The 17686-nt window shown below is 41.8% G+C and overlaps 1 protein-coding gene across 1 annotated transcript in view; it reads right to left on the bottom strand.

The window, feature by feature from the left end:
• LOC138453331 (coiled-coil domain-containing protein 171-like) overlaps positions 1-17686 on the bottom strand; it is a 70509-nt gene that overhangs the window by 38570 nt on the left and 14253 nt on the right. Inside the window, exons 2-3 of the mRNA XM_069606053.1 lie at positions 13201-13321; positions 429-483 (exon numbers count right to left, since the gene is read on the bottom strand). The gene's annotated coding sequence lies outside the window, so the exon portion shown is untranslated. The remainder of the gene's footprint in view (positions 1-428; positions 484-13200; positions 13322-17686) is intronic.

Genomic DNA, 17686 nt, shown 5'->3' with positions numbered 1-17686 from the left:
GTGCATGTGGAACCACAGGAAGGAAACTACTATTTTAACTGCGGGATTGTAAAAATTAAACATGTATGTTTTAATGCGCATGAATAACTGGGTGCAAAGAAGTAAATATTACAAACACATTTCAGCTTTTGAGTTAAGCATATTTTTACTCGCTTACAAAACTACTACAATTGGAAATTGGATACTCCCTAAAAAATCATTTTACTCCCAACGTAAAAAAAAATAGGGGAGTAAAATACTCCCACTTCCAAATCTTATCTGGAGCACTGACCGTCCTTGTTTGATGAATTGTAGGTACACACTGGCATGAAAGATTCAAAAATTTCATTCACAATCACGGCTTGAAAAATCAATTAACCCTGCATCTCTTTGCCTTTGCTACTTACAAACTTTGTAATAATCAATATCACAAGAAATGTTAAAATTACCTCCAGTTCATAGCAGCAAATTCATTGATGTATTCAGCACTGTAAACTAATGTCACTGCAGAAGAGAAAAGTAAATAATCAGACTATCCTAAAGATGTGGGTCAAGCAATTGTTCACTTATTAATGCTACCAAAACCCACCAACTATACAATTAAAGGAATCATGCTGAAGCAATTGTTTTCAATCTTGTAAAGGAGCCCAAGGGAGTACTTGGGGCACAGAGTTATAATCAGACAAAGCATGTGACTGATAGTGGGACTACTAGATTCCCTTCCTAGATTCCAAAACAATTGCTAACACAGATAGCAACAGAAATTTACATTAAAACAATGATACTTTGTGAAACTTGCAAATGTAAACTCTTGAAAAGCGCTTAAGACACGCACATTATTCATTGGGGGGGGGGGAAACTACCTGTTCAGTTCAGCGTAACAAAACCCTTGAAATTCAGTGAAAGACGGTCTTTAGTTGAAGTGACTAAAACTTGATTTAATGCCACAAAACACCTAAAAAATTCAGCAGATGTTGGAAGCTACACCACATTAACTAGGAGGCCCCATTGCACAGGCCCGCACACTCAACACACTGATGGCATTGCGTGTCGTAAGGAGTGTTTGATATGAAAGTATTTAGCATACAAACATACACAGTATTTGACATTGCTGCTCTTTTTCCCTACTTAAGGAGCCCTCCAGCATCTTTTCCTTTGAAGATGCGGAGCAGGTGCAACTGGATCTGGGTCACCTGGCCTAAGCACCACCCACCTTCTTAGCCCTGCCTCTTCCTTCCTACTCTCAACTCTTAGATCAAGGAGCGTCTGTAGCAAAGGGCAGACAAAGAAAAGGGAAATTCCCGTTTGGACCAGGAGGACCCAGGGCCCGAACCCCTGCTCAGACAACAGGTAAGCATGCACTGACATGTGTTTACTCCCTCTGTCCCCACAGGCCATCCCCACCCCCTCTCTTCCCTCGTGATGTTCTGTGTGCCCCCCCCTTTGCGCACACAGGTGTTGCCCGTTTTGCTTGATTCTTCAACTTTGCTCCACCCCTCCAGCCTACTTCTGCAGGAGCCTGTCCTGATACATTCTGGTTTTACCATCACTGTCTTTTGGCCAATGCTGGATTCGACTTTTATTTACTTCATTGATTCACAGTGCGTCACCCTTTCTCAACTCTCATGCTTGACTTCCTTTGCATCTTGTACTCATGGTGGCCCCGAATCATGCTATTCCCATCTTCATCGTGTATCCTGGCTTGCAACATTATGTGTTACAACGGACTTCTGCAATTGTATTCACTCTCCCCTCTTGCTTCTCCACTCTTTTTGACTGCTTACTCTCTGTTCTCTCCTCCTTTCCCCCTCTTCCCATCTCCTCCCCTTACTTTCTTCTATGTACTTACTTTATCAGAATTGTCCCTGGACCTAGTAGGATAACAACCTCGTCTGTCTCCTCCCCCCACTCCTTACTTATTCCCTGCCATCCAGCACCATCTGTCGTCAGGACTAGTACGATAGTCACTTGTTTTGTTCCTCCACTCCCTTTCTGCGCCCCTCTACCTCACCTTTTTTTTTCTTTTTTCCCCGGCTCTACCAGAAATGTTGTCAGGCCTAGTACGGTAGTCGCCTGTCTATTTCCATTTCCTTCCCACTCTCCCCTCCCTTCCTCATCTATGTCTTAGCTCTTGAACTATCTGAAATGCCATCAGGCCAAGTACGATAGTTAATTTCACATCCTTACTGTTCATGGCTTGCAAGAATGTCATTGTATTTTCCCTTGTTCCCTCCCTTGCCTTGAAGCGCTTTGAAACACATTGTGGCGCTATATAACTAAACTATCATATCATATCATAACAAGTGTATGGCGTATAAGTAGCGTATGAGTGTTTGGTATTCATGCATTTAATTTCATGTTACACGCTGCAGGCCCCAGGGCGCACAAAGAACAAGGATAAGCCAAATAAACAAAAGAATGCAGAGGAGACTAGAGAAATCCGATAAACTAATCAGGTTTCTGGTTAAACAAATGGGTTTTCACGGCCCTCTTGAAAGCTGACAGAGAATTGGCGGCTCTCATTGTTAGCGGGAGCATATTGTTGGGAAAGAGCCTAGTGCTTTCCTTCATTCCCAAGCTTCCCAAGTGCTTTAGAATTAGGCAAGACTTCTGTTAACTGTTTTCTAAGCACTACAAGAGTCATGGGGGGGGGGGGACGAGGGTCACGAAATATAGTTAGGATTGAAATATAAGGTGCAAATAACTATTTAGATGTATATTTGTAAAACTGTTAGAATTGTAGTTAGCTTTGCTCAAAACACACAGTGCAGCCTGTGCTAAAAGTAGACTACAGGCATTGCGTCACAGCAGAGCACACGAAGTGGCAGAGCAGCTGTTCCTGTACATCAAAAGCCCATGCAGACCAAGAATAGGATAATGTACATGCTCATGCACACAATGCAACATTATGTAAAAATAAGGGGTTTTATGAGAATTACTGGACCAGATGAAATATTATTATATGGAGTAAGGTGTTGAGAGTATGGCGGGAAGAAGTGTTTATGTATGAATGTTTATAACATAGTAAATGATGCTAAGCAAGAGCTACAATGTATTCCCGAGGAGGCAGCAGTACGTTAAGCAGGATTGGTCTAAAATAAATGTAAACCTGGCCATGCAACACTGGAGACTACAGCATCCCTTGTATGGCAAGAACAACAGTTTTGGATGAGCTCTGCCAGTATCCAGTGACCAAGTTGACGAGTATAAAGGCGTTTGCTTGCCATTAGTCTGGAGGAGCCAGCCAAGGAAGATAGAATGCTGCTAGGAATGGCAGAGTCCTCTGTCATTCCCACCAATCCTCATAAAGATTAAAGTTTGTTATCTCTTGCAAGATAGACTCATGGCCTTCATTCCCTAGAGGGGTGCATTTAATCTGGTGTGAGCGTGATCAGGGGGTAACACAGTGTATTTAAGGGGTATAAGTATGGCCTACCTTTCAATATTCCATTGTCTGGAGACCTGCACTGGGAAGCTACTACCTCCAAACTCAGCCAGCCTAAACCGAGGCAGTTTAAGTTTATGGTTAATTGCTCGAATGGAGATGTCGAGATGAATGAGAAACAGTCAATTGCTTTGCCAGATACAGAGGAGCAATGAAGGTACAGAACGTGTAGGTTAGTGCTAAGATCTTATGGGAGATCCTGTGCTTGACAGGTAACCAATGCAGTGCCTTTCTATAATTGGTAATTTGATCCAATGTAGCCCAACAACTGCACCGTTATGGGCCGTCTGCAGGGACTGAAGGTTAGCCTGTGGTGTCCCCGACAAGAGGCTATTGCAATAATTAAGCACCAGATTCACCAGCCACAAAGCAAGAATGTGTTCTTGAGCGAAAGGCCCAATTTGATTTGGTCGAGTAGCCTAACCACCTAACCACAAGACGAGCGGGTATGAGTTGCATGGACTTTCAATTCCGCGTCGAGGTAACCGCCCAACATTTTGACGCAGTCCGAAACCAGAATCTGGCTGTTTGCAATGTTAAATCTTTTATAAGAAGCGTCAAGTTTGTTAAGTCGCTGTGCAGTAGTCACGATGAGAAGCTCTGCCTTTTTATCATTGAGAGCCAAATAATTAGAAATCATTCAGGACTGTATTGCTGCTTAAAACCATTAAGGGCTTCAGAGTCTTGGACGTAGTTGCCAGACAGCTCAAAGACCACCTGGGTGTCATCAGCGTAATTGGTATACCGAACACCCAGATGGTCCAGTAAGACAAGCAATGGTCCTTATGTAGATATTAAAAAGTGAGGGTGAATTAAAAAATAAGTGACATCACAGGATTACAGATCCCAGCCCTCCCACACAAATATCTCCTGGGCGATATCGGAAATGCCTCTGTAAAAACTCGTAGATTCGTGGCTGTGGCAGTGGCAAAAAGAAACATACTACAACTATGGAAATCTAAGGCCGCCCCCACTGAGGAGTCATGGCTACGAGACTTAATATATGTACAAGATACGGAGGAGCGATACGTGAAAAGTGTTAATCCTACCAGCAGACCAAAAGACATTTGGGCACCATTACAAATGTACCTCAGAGACAACCAAGAGGGGGAATCTGAAGACTCCTCATGAGCCGGTCTAGCGAATATAAATAGAATCAAAAGACAATACCTTTCAAACGAAATGAAAATAACTAAGAGTGATATAACATAACTGCAAAATATGGAATACATGCAGTAGAAAGAATGTAATGGTATGCGACCAATGGGTCTATGTTAGTACAATCTCTCAACAAATGTTTTGTTCTAATGTATATTGTACTCAACAGCAAAAATAAAGGTTTCATAATTTTAAAAAAAGTGAGGGTGAATGAAATACAAGATTCCTGTGGGACTCCCGTGTTAATATAGTCAGGAGAGGATTGAGCATCTTCCAATGCTACTCTCGACACCCGCGGCCCAAGGAAAGATGCTATCCAGTCCGAGGCCATGTTGGAGCAGCCACCCAAACCCTTCAACCTGTCGACAAGAATGGAATGATCGACCAGGGCGAAGGCAGCAGAGGGATACAGAAGCATCAGCAGTGCAGGAGGCCCTTTTTCGATTTTACTGGACATGGTAGTTTTAAGGTCCAGAAGAGCTCTTTCCGTCCCGTGCCATGCTCTAAATCTGGATTGATAAGTGCCCAAGATGTTATTTTTCTCCCAAAAACCCTAGAATTGGAGGTAGGCCACTTTGTCCAAGATCTTGAGCAGGAACCGGACATTGGTTATTGGATGGTACTTCTTGGCTTAAGATGGATCAAGAGAACTATTTTTCAGAAGAGGAGCTATCCAGACTTCCTCAAGAGAAGATGGAACAACACCCTCACTCAAAGATAGGTTAACCATCCTAGCAATCCATGTAGTCAAAAAAGCAAGAGATTGAATATTTGCAGGATAGTTGTCGCCCCTGCAAGAGGTAGGTTTTAGATTATTATCTCACAAATCTCTGCTTCGGGGCATTGTTTAAAATGAAACTGATGTTAGAGAACCGATGGAGGGGGCATCTGGTAGAGATCCATCTTGCATTCAGGTGCTGGGACACAGTTTTAATCCGGATGGTTGTTTGATGGCCAAGAATTTGGTTGGAAAATTCCTCCTAATCATTTGACACCAGGCAGGGTCTCGCTTGATGTTACGAGTGTCAGTGGTCTTTCCCTCCGCTTCCTTTAGAACTGTAAACAGTTCACTGGATCTTGATTTGGCGTTGCTAATTCTGGTGTTATGTGGTTTGGGTTTTTCCTCAATAGTTCCCTTCTTATAGTTCTTCACAGCAGTTTTGAAGATTTTTCCCCAATTGTCTCTCAAGTGTTCAATAGTCTGGATTTAAGAACGTTGTCATTAAAACAGGTGTTTTTTAGGGTCACAGGTTTAATGATTTTGGTTTTTTCAGGGGCTAGCGCCTCAATTACAGCGGAAATAGCAGATGACAAGTGAATGACCAAAGCTGTAAAATTTACGAAGGAGTCCGGAGGGTGCAGTTTAGCTTTAAGGAGGGAGATGAAATTGAATGAGAAAACATTTCTAAAATTACTGCGTTTTTTTCACATTTCTTGGCAGCTTGTCAAAGCGAATGGGTGCATCAGGTCGGAACACTGAAGTTAATCATAAGGTGATCTGACCATGGGTAGATCGAGCATACTAGGTTTAAAACATCCAACCGATGGTTAAGATCCAAATCAATAGTATGGCCATCCCTGTGTGTTGGATCTTTGATCCATTGGGTGTATTCAACAGTATCAAATACTTCAGTAGAGAGTTAGCCAGTCTGGGTTTCTTTTCCTCTGCCCAGTAGTTAAAATATTAAGGGGAGATTTGTGTTTAGTTAGATTATTGACAAGGGTCAAAAGTTGTTCCTCGAATGAGGATATGTCCTTATGAGGTCTATAGATGAAAAGTATAGAAATTGAAGTATTTGGATTTATTTTGAGTTTGATAAGCAAGCTCTCATATCCTTCTAAAGCAGGGCGTTTCATTATGTGACAGTCCCACTGTTTCTTAATCAGGAGTGCCACTCCTACCCCGCTATGATCTAACCGATTTCTTCGCAGGATATTATAGTTATGTGGAACAGAAGAGGCGGCTGCCATATTGGCAGTGTCGTTCATCCAGGTCTCAGTAATGACTAATATATCTATATCGGAAGTTCCCAGATAGTTTAGCATGGAGTGAAGGTGGAAGAATAAGTAACGGGGGTCAGAAAGTGCCATTTTGAGAGTAGATGAAGAGATACAAAATAGAGATATGTGCAAATTCGGGACAGTAATGGAGTTACAGACCGCAGTTTCAGCGTTAATGGTCTTGAAATAATTCCCATGTCCTATACATATGAAATCTCATATTGAAGTAACATTTTGACTATGATGTGAGTTTTTAGATGTGTAAAATATGCATAACCGTTGCACGGTTCACACATGTACATAATTTACATCTCCTTGAAACTGACAGTCTATGCTGACTCTTTCCGATATATTAGTGGACATCTCCCACATGCTTTTCTACAGTTGGTTTATAAAATTTACATGAATTCTGCTAATGTTATACCCCTCTCATACGTATAAAAGCTCACATTAAAGCAAGCTTTAACTTTGATTTGAGTTTTCACTACGAATACGCGGTCTAGAAGGGTGACCAGTGATTACGTTGCTGGACAAATAAAGAGTCATTGACAGAAGGTGCAATTATAACTAATTTCAACAACGAGTGTAAAAAACATTAAATACCGAAGTGCACGTAAAAATGAACATTTGCAGATTGGAATTTTATTCTAAAATTAGGTCTAGTTAGAGATCAGAAAAAAAGTATGAAAGGAAGGAACATTGGTGACTTTAAGGAAGAGAGTTCGGGGGTACCCCCCCCATAAAGAGGTATTTGTAAGTCTGGTGTTGGTAGTATGCATGTTGGGTGAGGGAAAAGGACAGGGAACAACTGTACAAACATTAAACGCAAACACATTATTTCAAGAACCACAAGATGGCACTCCGATACCATAGATCGTGAATGCAGGCAGACCTTCGGCGTGGTGAAAAGAGTAACTCAATATTTTTTCCACTGTTTGCGGATCGTTAAATAAGGTTGCACAGTTCATACATGCAATTTACATATCCTGAAAACACACTTCAAAGTCAGTTATACTTTAATGGAGTTTTCTAACATATATTGTAGTTGATGCCTCCAACTTTGAGGTCAGTTCAGTTTTAAATAAGCCAATATCTTATCAAGCCTTTTTTTATGTCACATTATAAACTTCAGTTAGTTCTCAAGACGATGATGGGATAGGTTACCAGTAACAAGGCCCTAGAGCATCATAGAGAAGACTCCTAACCCTGGGCCAACGACCTAACGCCACAGAAGGTTGCTACTTTTTAGATAAGGAATTCACACCTAATGCAAGTCAATGTTGGTAACGCTGCTTAAAGAGATAGAAGCTATGTCGACACTCACACTTGCAAAGCCAGAGAAAACCCAGAACTTCAGTGGCGAGAACAAGTAAGTTGCTGAAGGCTCAGAGGCTGGAGGTTGGAGGCTTATACCAACGTCTAGGCCAGGCCCTTACAGTGGACCCTTGAGGGCAATTTCAGTTGCTGCAGCATCAGACAACCCCTCAGTGGCAGCATATCGAAGCAGATGTTGCTGTGACCCGTGACAAAGTTGACAGGCCCACTAGAGAAACAAAGTCAGACTTCTGGTTACAGCAAGTTCTCCTAGATGCAGCAGCAGGTTGGCGAGGATGCCAGCAAAGGGCAGGAAGGTGCCCATGCAACTATGCAGTCCAGTTCCAGGAATATGCAGGCCAAATGCAGACCTAATGAGGAAGAGGTTGGAGAAGCAATGGATATTGATCATGGATTCAGACTAGCTCTTCCCACCAGTCCATAGAAGAAAGGCATCCAGGTCAAGTCTTCTCAGTCGATTTGAAGGTCTGTTACATGGCAGATGGCTTGGCCAATGTTGGTGAAACAACAAGGTGATGGCTGGAAGTTCTAGAATTAATCTTAAACCTCTGGGAATTGCTCTGATCAATTCTGGTTGCAGCAGTCATCCAGCGTGTAGTTTGGATTGTGGGGTTGGCGATCTAAAATGTCTCCAGGCGCTCTCCTTTTGCACAGAATTAGGGATATTGGTGTTTTCCCAGTTCCCCCATGGGCTACCAAAGCCCACCTATCGAACATTCAAGCAGGTGAAGGTTGTCCACACAGAGTCAGCCTGCAACCTCACATTCTGCCCAGCTCCAGGCCACACCCAGCCTGAAATTTGAATTGCAAATCATAGTCTGTGCATGCTTTTTAATGGCGAGTTCTGACCCGAAGAGGAAGGAGGATTGCCAACCAAGAAGATAGCAGCAACAAAACAAAAAAATTGCCTCATTAAGGGGTTTCCGGCACCGCTCAGTAAATCCGTCGTGATACCAGCAAACAGACTTACAGTTGCCGGCGCCCGATATGTAAGAATTACCAGAATATGACTGTCCAGGCAACAGTAGGTTACTCCATAGGACCCGGCTGCTTTTTGCTGGTGGGGGGAACGAGTTACCTCCAGCTCTTGGCTGGCGGTAAATCAGGCCACCCCATCGGCAAACATGGAGTATGCCGGCCCGGAACTGTGCTGGTATACGGAATTACCAGCACATTAATTACAAACCGGCATACTCCTAATTAGGACCAAAGGCTTATACCATGGTGAAAAACCCTTTTGGGTATACAGTACTCAAAAGGCATTAGATCTGTAAAGAAATAAAGATGCAGGGCTGTGCAGAGAAAAAAAAAAAAGGTTAAACAATTCACTGCAAAGAGCCTGTTCAGTGAACATCGCAAAAGTACCTGGGATGAGAGAAGACTATTGGAAACAAGTCTGAATGTTGATTGGGATACACTGTAAACTTAAAATGGAAGCAGTCCATGTGCTCGTAGCCACATAAACTGACCAACACACCCAAATGAATGAAGCAATTCAGTGGAAAGAAAAGGGCCCCAAGCCACCAAAAATCAGCTGGGACCACTAAAAATAGGATATCCTGCACAGACTCCCTCCACTGAGCCATCAGAAGGACGACTGTGGAGCAAATCAGAAATGGGCTCTTCCTCTGTCAGATACCAGAAGTAGTGCAGTAGTTTAAACCCTAGGGGTGAACTCCTTTCAGTCCATTTATACGTAAAACTCTGTAGGACGTTTTGGGCATCCCCAAATCCAGTAAATATTTGAAGCTTGGAAACAACTTGGTAAGGTTCAGTCCATTTGTCTTGTAAGACCTAGGCCTTACAGTGTCAATGACTAACACTTCCTGCTCTGGATAAAATTCAACCTGTAAGGCACTCTGGTAATACCAGTGCTTGACCAAAGCTCTATGTGCCTACATATTGGAATTTGCTTGTGCCTTCACCAGTGTCGTCCTCTCCTTGAGACCGATACATAATACGCAACAGGGCTCGAAATTGAGATTGAAAAAGAAGAGATAAGCAGGTCCTGGGTATCCATCATTAACCAGTGACCAGGAGCTAACAATGAGGAACGAGGAGCTTGCGTCCTACATATCTAACTTCCACACATAAGATGGAAAAAGTTTATTTTATACATTTATGACCCCTTAAGCTTTAAAATGTTGTATAGATGGGTCCTAATGTTTGTTTAAAGACTTTCCCAAATGAGCAGAGTTAGATTCACATAGGTGTGTTCGTTTGGCATCAGTTGGCCTCGGGAGCCAAAAGTAGCTTGTGGTTGCTGTTGGTGTCAAGCAAAACAGGCTCCTCTAAGCTACAAGTAGGAGCTAAATAGCAACCAGCTACCCTCAATTTCGAACTCTGCACAATGCTCAGATCGGGTGTGGAGAATTGGGGTTAGGGGAATCTATGTCCTTTGGCCATGGTAAAAGGGTAGAACAGAAAAGGCCAACAAAGCTGAAACGAACACCATCCTGCGAGACCAGTGGGTAAGCACATGATACAAGGGGCTCAAAGTTCCTTCTCATGGGCTCTTCTAAAAACACCCATCATGTTCTTAATGGTTTGGTTAAGTTAAACCATTTAGGCAGTGAAAAACTTATGTTATGCAATACTTCTTCCACATTAACCTCATATAATTTGAACATGAAGTTGGACACCCTATCAGATTCAATTTAGAGGATCCAACTCAGATATAAATACCAATAAGAACTGCAGCATTGTCTTGGAAGTTTAGTGGGATGGTCTTGGGGTACCTTGTGGCAATGGGATGAATCAGTTCCAGCAGCACAGGAGGCTCGCCAGTCAGGGTCAGTAGAGGGGAGCCGATGTTTGTGTGACACAGGAAAGTTCAGCAAGCCCACGGGAGCAGCATGCTCAGACTTTAGGTTTCAGAAAGCCCTTTCATGTGGTGCGTGAAAGCAGCAGTAAGTAGTCGAGGTCCCAGTAGAGCTCTCAGGAGGCCAGCAAAGTTTCCAGCGATGAAGCTGGGAAAGTGCCCGTACAATGGTGCAATCCAGTTTCAGGAATCTGCAAGTCAAAAGCAGACCCGGCGATGATTCTGACCTTGGAAAAGCAATGGATGTAGAGGAGGTTTTTAGATTGGTTGGTTGGTTCCGCCAGCGCAGAGTAGGAATACACATGGTTCAGGTCTTTCAGATGCAGAGAACTGGGTTGTTGTAGTCAGCTTGGTCAAAAAGCTGGTCACAGCAGCAGTCCTTCTCTGGTGGTCCATTGGCTTCAAATGCTCAGATGATGAGGTCAACGATTTTAAATATCTCAAGATATTTGCCTGCCCTCCCCCAAAACTGGTATTTAACGCTATGTTGAAAAAGTGGTTATCAATGACAGGCAAAGTTCATCTTGTCCATCTGAAGTTGAAAATGACCTAGCCCTGCCTGATGCAACACCTCATTACATACTTAGTCTCAAGCTATGACTTTCCTTTAACATTGTAAACTTGTTGAGTCATGCAACGTTTGAACTCCTCCTTACACAGCAAATGATAGGTCAAGCACGCAGTATATGGCACACTGCAGCTGGGCATGGGACAGTGTTTCGCACTTGCCCATTCATACAGCCCACATTTACATTTTACAGACACTCATCTTACGACTGTCTTCAGGAGGTACCCAAAAATGCTCTATTATTGCTAAATTTCTGTCTTGGGCACAAATAACATCTGGTGACATTAAGAATATTAGTAAAACGTTGCTAATCAAATACGTTTAAATAGCAGACTTTGCTAATCAATTTTTGAAAAAGAATTCATACCTTGTATGGAGAGTCATATACGACAATATGGCCCAAAAGGAAACTGAAATCTTGCTTCCAACTTAGCTATAGTATTCGTCTATTGGGTACAATGGAACGCTGGGTCAAACAGACTGAACACAGCCCTGATGGACTGGAGTGGCGTGCTCTGGGCCTTTGAATAGGAGTGCATTTGGACCAGAATACTTCTCGATCAGTGGTGGTTTGGGCCTCAACATACCCGAATTCAGATCAGTTTTTTCCATTTAATTCTTTGAATGGTATATGTATTTTGGTGTTGCTCATATGCCTTCAAGAGCTCTTTGTGTTAAACCAAAAAATAGTGTCACATCACTTGCACTGGTAGCCATATGGATTGTCCGGTGCACCCCAAACAAAATGAATAGTTTTACTCATCCCAAAAACCAGCTAGAATACAGGCATAGAACAGGTATGCTGGGGACTCCGTTGAAGCTAATGGAGGAACTTTGTAAAAAGGTGTTGGACTGGTTTAGCTAGTAAAACTAACTGTTGCCATGTGTACACCATCTTAAAAAAAAACAGTGGGTTAGATTATGCTTCATACATTTTTTAATTATTTGAAATCTCATGTCCACATGGGCCACTGAAAGTCCACATTGAAAAGCATGGTCCATATATGAAGGTTAGCCAAATGTGTAACTTTCTTGCTGTTTGTGTATCATGAAGTGTGTAAAAAGAGCCGAACAATCATCCCCTCGAAAAGACAACACTGCAGGCATGTCAGTGGACCACATGAAAAGACCACATCCTCATTCCCAAAAAACAAACAGTTTGCTGCTATTTCATGAAATAATTATTCTATGGCACAAAGCAAATATACTGTGGTACAAATACATTTAATGTGTGTGCCAGTAATCCAACAGTGGCCATACATGTGGTATCTGGGTAGAGGAAGTTCTAAGGAATCACAAAGAGTGATCCAGTAATGCATGCAAACAGAATTCTCGTGAAGTAGGTGTGCTTTCTTGTACACAAAAAAAGATTATCCTGTGTTCCTGCTGTGTCAGAATTTCGTGAAGGAATCTGCAGTGGCAGGTATCAGAGAGAGTCTGTTAGAGTATCTGTATGTTGTTCTCGGTCGACAGATATTTCACATATACCAGATGTAAAGGAACATGTGCGTTGCAAGCTATTACTGCTGTTGCAAATACTATAGCTTTGTCCCCTGTTCTCACTATGCGCCCACCCATCCACTGCAGCAAACCTATCGCAGTACAACAGCGATTTATCTTTCCGTGAAAAAGGTGCATATTTCTACATCAATGGGTGAGACTGGATGAAACGACAGATGACTGTTCGTCCATTTAAAAAAATGAAAATTGGTTTGCAGTGTTTTGGATATAATGCCAATCTCTATGGTTGGTCATCTGCAGCATTAAAAGGAACCCCTAGTAGGTCAGCAATCATTGTTCTCAAGACCATCTATGCATGGTCATATACATACATACATACATGCATACATACCAGTGTTACAAGACCACTTCAGAGAAATTATTTGTACTTACCCATAGATAGAAAATGACCAATCTGAAGTTTGTAAAATTTGAACGAAATGCAAGTGATTAAGATACACAATAGGTGGAATGCCACAAGTCCCATCAGCCATGGTTCGTACCAATCTATAGGCTGTAAAAAATAATGGAAAGTAAGTTAATTACAACAGGTTAATCAATAATCTTAACCAGTATGATTTTGCTTGTAAAACAGAAAGGAGCAATTTTACTAAAGGCACAGAGATAGGCATGTATTATGCAGTTTACTCTTGTCTTTATTTCAACAGCAATAAAACACAAAATGTTGTGGAATATTATCATATCTAGCTGGCACTACAAATCCCACAGTGGGGAGCCAAATTGAACCAGCCCCTAGATGTTCTTAAACTATCTGAACTGAGGTCCTCTGTACTGGAATCTGGACAAGCTGTGTCCAATATCTGTTGCTCTTATACCAGCTTTGGATCCAGTTCTCTTGTCCCCCTTCAGTAAGGTTGACCACTCCGCCCTCTACCAGAGACTGAAAACAATATCAGTAAAGTAAACCAGTGGCAGTTCATAGCAATGTTGAAGTAATACTTGTCTTGTTGCAAGGGGGCTGAGTGGGCACCACAGAAAAGTTCTGGTTGAGTTCAGTTAAGTCGGTAAATTCAAAAGAGCACTACAGAAAGCCCAGCACCGCCGTGTGCAGATAAGTTAAGAAGGTAGCCCTCAGTACTGTGTCCTCACTCCAAGAGTCAACTGACTCCAACGCACGCTGAAGGACTGTGCTGTCAACGCTTGCCTGAGGGATAACGCATCAAACCAATCTAGCCACTGTGGGAACGGTAACAGTTTTGTGTGGTCTATGCAAGGAGATAAATATCTGCGTATCTGAACCCCTCCTAGCCAGTCCTTTGCTTGTAAGCCTAGAGGCATCTAACCCCACACCATACCGGAAAGAAAGAAAAGGTTGGGAATTCAAAAATAATTCTTAGTACTTAGGAGAATTGGAAAAAATATGCTGGGATGGAAAAAAAGGGCTCTGCCATTGAAATGCCGGGTTCTAGCATCTAAAACACAAGAGTATGAAATTAAAGTAAGGTAACCAGTTTGGATGACGGTGCTTTACGGGGATAACCTGTCATTACCTGCCCATTCCTTAAACAGAGACAAAATCAAGTTAACATCCCATAAGCCTATTTGGTGGGAGAGACTTCAAGCAAATGCTTTTTAATAGTCTAAAAATAAGGGGCTGCTGCCGCACGTCTACGACCATGTTGTGCCGAAATGACTGACCTATAAAAACTGACGGATCTGTAAGAAAGGATCTGTAAGAAAGGCAAAGAGCCAATTCCCCCACTACTACACTTCTGAAGTCACAAAGCAATCCAAATGTCTTGGAAGACACCAGCATAACCAAGCTCTCCATGCTGAAATATATACTTTGTTTGTATCCAGAGGCAAATATTCCCATAAGAAAGACAAAGCCATTACCGAAAATCCGTCTGGAGTTTGCAATTACCTGCAATCTTCTATGCCACAAACTGTGGAGATGGGATACAAATGAGAGGATAACAATCCTGGCAGAAAGTCATCTTGAATCATGTGACGCAGAGACAAAATACCAGAAACTGCCCGTCATGTGAGCTAGGGTGCGAGTCAACGCGGTCCTTGTTGCAAGCAGCATTGATATTTTCAAATTACCCTGAAAAACGTGTTTTTCTTTTTTTTGTAAAGGTTGAGATTGCAAGTGTACCAGCCAGCATATCAAACAGTTTATCTGCATTCTTGACTCTCACACTGAACATAGCATCCCAGATGAGATCTTTCCACACCTTGCTCCCAACATACTTGGCTGGCACCGATTCTCATAGCAAATCTAGGATGGAACCAAAGACTGCTTCTGCCCAGGACTCCATATTCAACAGATTTCTGCTTTGGCCTCTGGGACTAGTGGAACTCAGTCTGCATAGGTGTAAACCTGTATTCGATAATGGATCGTTAGCCTGGAAATATCACCTGAATGGATGAGAACAGAAGACCCGGCATAGGTTTTGGAAGGCTCTGACTGAACAAACTGGGACCCTCTTTAATTATTTCTTTATTAAGTGAATCTTTGATTGGGACAGCCGCCTGGGCATTGTTCTGGAATACAAGGAATTGCATGTGATGGGCCGTCACATTTCTGATTTGTCCCCACTGACCATGAATCCCAGTCCCTGTGAGAGAAGACTGGTTGACTGAAGTTTTATTCAATAATTCTGGGTTTTGAACCATCAGATGTATGTCACCCAAATATATCAGTAATCCGATTGCTGCCTCTAGAGGGTAGCCACTACTGGAAGCAGGAGTTTGATAGAGAAATTAAATGAAACATGCATCTTCCCCGGGAAAACAGAATGGATTTCCTGCTAGAGAGAAAATAGGATTTGAAAATAGCTCCTTTCAAATCCAGGCGCAACATCAAATCCCCCTTAGGACAACATCCTGTAGATGGTAAATTGTCACCATCTCAAAAAGACAAAATACCAGGACATGGTTTAGCCACTTTAAATGTGGTGGGTGGTAGATATACCCTTTGTTTTCCTTAAGGAATTCTGCTTAAAAATCTACAATCAAATTCACTTAAAAACAAACAAAAAAAATGTGTTACGATGATGACAGGACATATTCATCTATCATATGAAACTACATATGAATTGCCCGCTTTTAATAATTGTAAATAAACATTATTCATATTAATAACCTCAAGAAAAAGTATGCATTTGTGCCAGATATCCAGACAGCCTTCTAGGTTGGGGAATCTCATCATTCCTTATTTCATCATGGTGGCATGTTGCTGCAATGAAATATGGAATACAAATGATTTTTGCATTCTAAAACTTTAAGAGCAGATTAACCCTCACCTTTTTTTTTTTCCACATGTAAAAAATTATAATCAACTAATGAAGATCGGCGGTGTGTATTCTGTAGGACTGTCAGACTATTAGGCTGGTCAATAAAAGAAACGTGACCATCAAAAAGCATGGCATAATCAATGACAAAGCGTGGGAATATGTGGGATTATAAAAAGGCAAACACCTAGGGAGATGGGGGGCAGAGAGGACTGTGGAATCAAAAGCTGCACAGAAGAGATATAGTATGCTCCAAACAGATTCGTGCTGAACCTAAAACTTACTGGAGAATGGTTCCCTACCCATGAGAAGAATATAACCTGGAGCTTGCTTTCCAAGTGGGGGTGGAGGGGGAGAAATGACTGGGTGTTCTTTGAAAACTCCCTAAAAGAGAATATTTCAAAGTGAGCATAAAGATTCCCCAAATGCGATTAGAAAAGTCCCCTAGAATCATGGCTACTCAAGTCCCTCGAGTGGGACGGAAAGGGGAGGAGAGTTTCACTAAGGAGTGCTCATTCCTAAAAGAATACATTGGTATGGTTGTGTGAAATCTAACAGTGCTTTCCCACTATATTTAACGTAAAGTGAGAGTTGGCTACTTATAGAATACATAGCATTTTCAGCTCACAGGGGCTCATAAATCAGAATGAGAATAGGGTACTGTACTATGCTAGTGTGAGCTATATCCCACTTCCATTGGTCAGAGGTTATATTTCAATAAGAACAAAAACGTTTTTTCTGTGCATAGAGTGCTATGTAAAATAGGGAGCACTTCTCAACAAAGACACTATAGCATTTTGTATGTGATAGAAATGAATCACAAGATATGCAGTTATAGTCTAACACTTTAGACTGTGACTTGATCGCCACGCTTCATTTAATATAAAATGGTTGATAATTTCCAACCTGTGAAAGCCATAATGATATAAAGAATGAGTAGGGAAATGTAAGGTAATTTACCCATCAATAATCCATTGCGAAAGAAAACCATACTAAAACAAATACACCCTCCTCTCTCTAGACATTGCAGAGTAGATGGAAGAGCTCTGCACAATGGGATTCAAATTGCGAGGTGTAAACATCCTTGTATTAAAGAATCATAAAACCATTTTCCAATGCTGAATGGGTGAACCAATATACTCTGTGTTCTAAATTGAGGACGTTACATCCCAAACCAAAATTTGCAGTTTTAAAAGAACGCAGTACAGTGTGCATTCAAACTGCATGCACATGCTAGAAACCGCCAACCTCGCGTTCACACAGGTGCAGGCGAACTGATATATGTACATAAATAATGTTTCTATGCAATCTTCCTCGAATATCAATTCTTATTTTTGAAAATGGAAAAAATTAAGCGAGGGGCAAAAATGTAAGTTACAAGCTTCTAGCCAACCATAAAAAAAAATGTTACTTGCTGCCTCAATTTTATTATACACAAAACACACCATTTCCTAATTGCTAAGAGTCCATTATCACTAGCCAATGGTGAGGGCAAATTTTGACCCCGAAAATAAAATGTTCTAAATTGGTTCATGCGACGTACGAGTACTTCAAAACGGGCCAATAAGCTGCAATTTTTACATGGAATCAGGAATGCTGCTTAGAGGTGGCCTTAGATCGAT

The sequence above is a fragment of the Ambystoma mexicanum genome, chromosome 4p (genome assembly GCF_040938575.1).
Source record: "Ambystoma mexicanum isolate Mex_15411 chromosome 4p, UKY_AmexF1_1, whole genome shotgun sequence".
NCBI lineage: Eukaryota > Metazoa > Chordata > Amphibia > Caudata > Ambystomatidae > Ambystoma > Ambystoma mexicanum.
The sequence above is the reverse complement of the archived record's forward strand: the minus strand, read 5'-3'. Positions and strand labels throughout refer to the sequence as shown.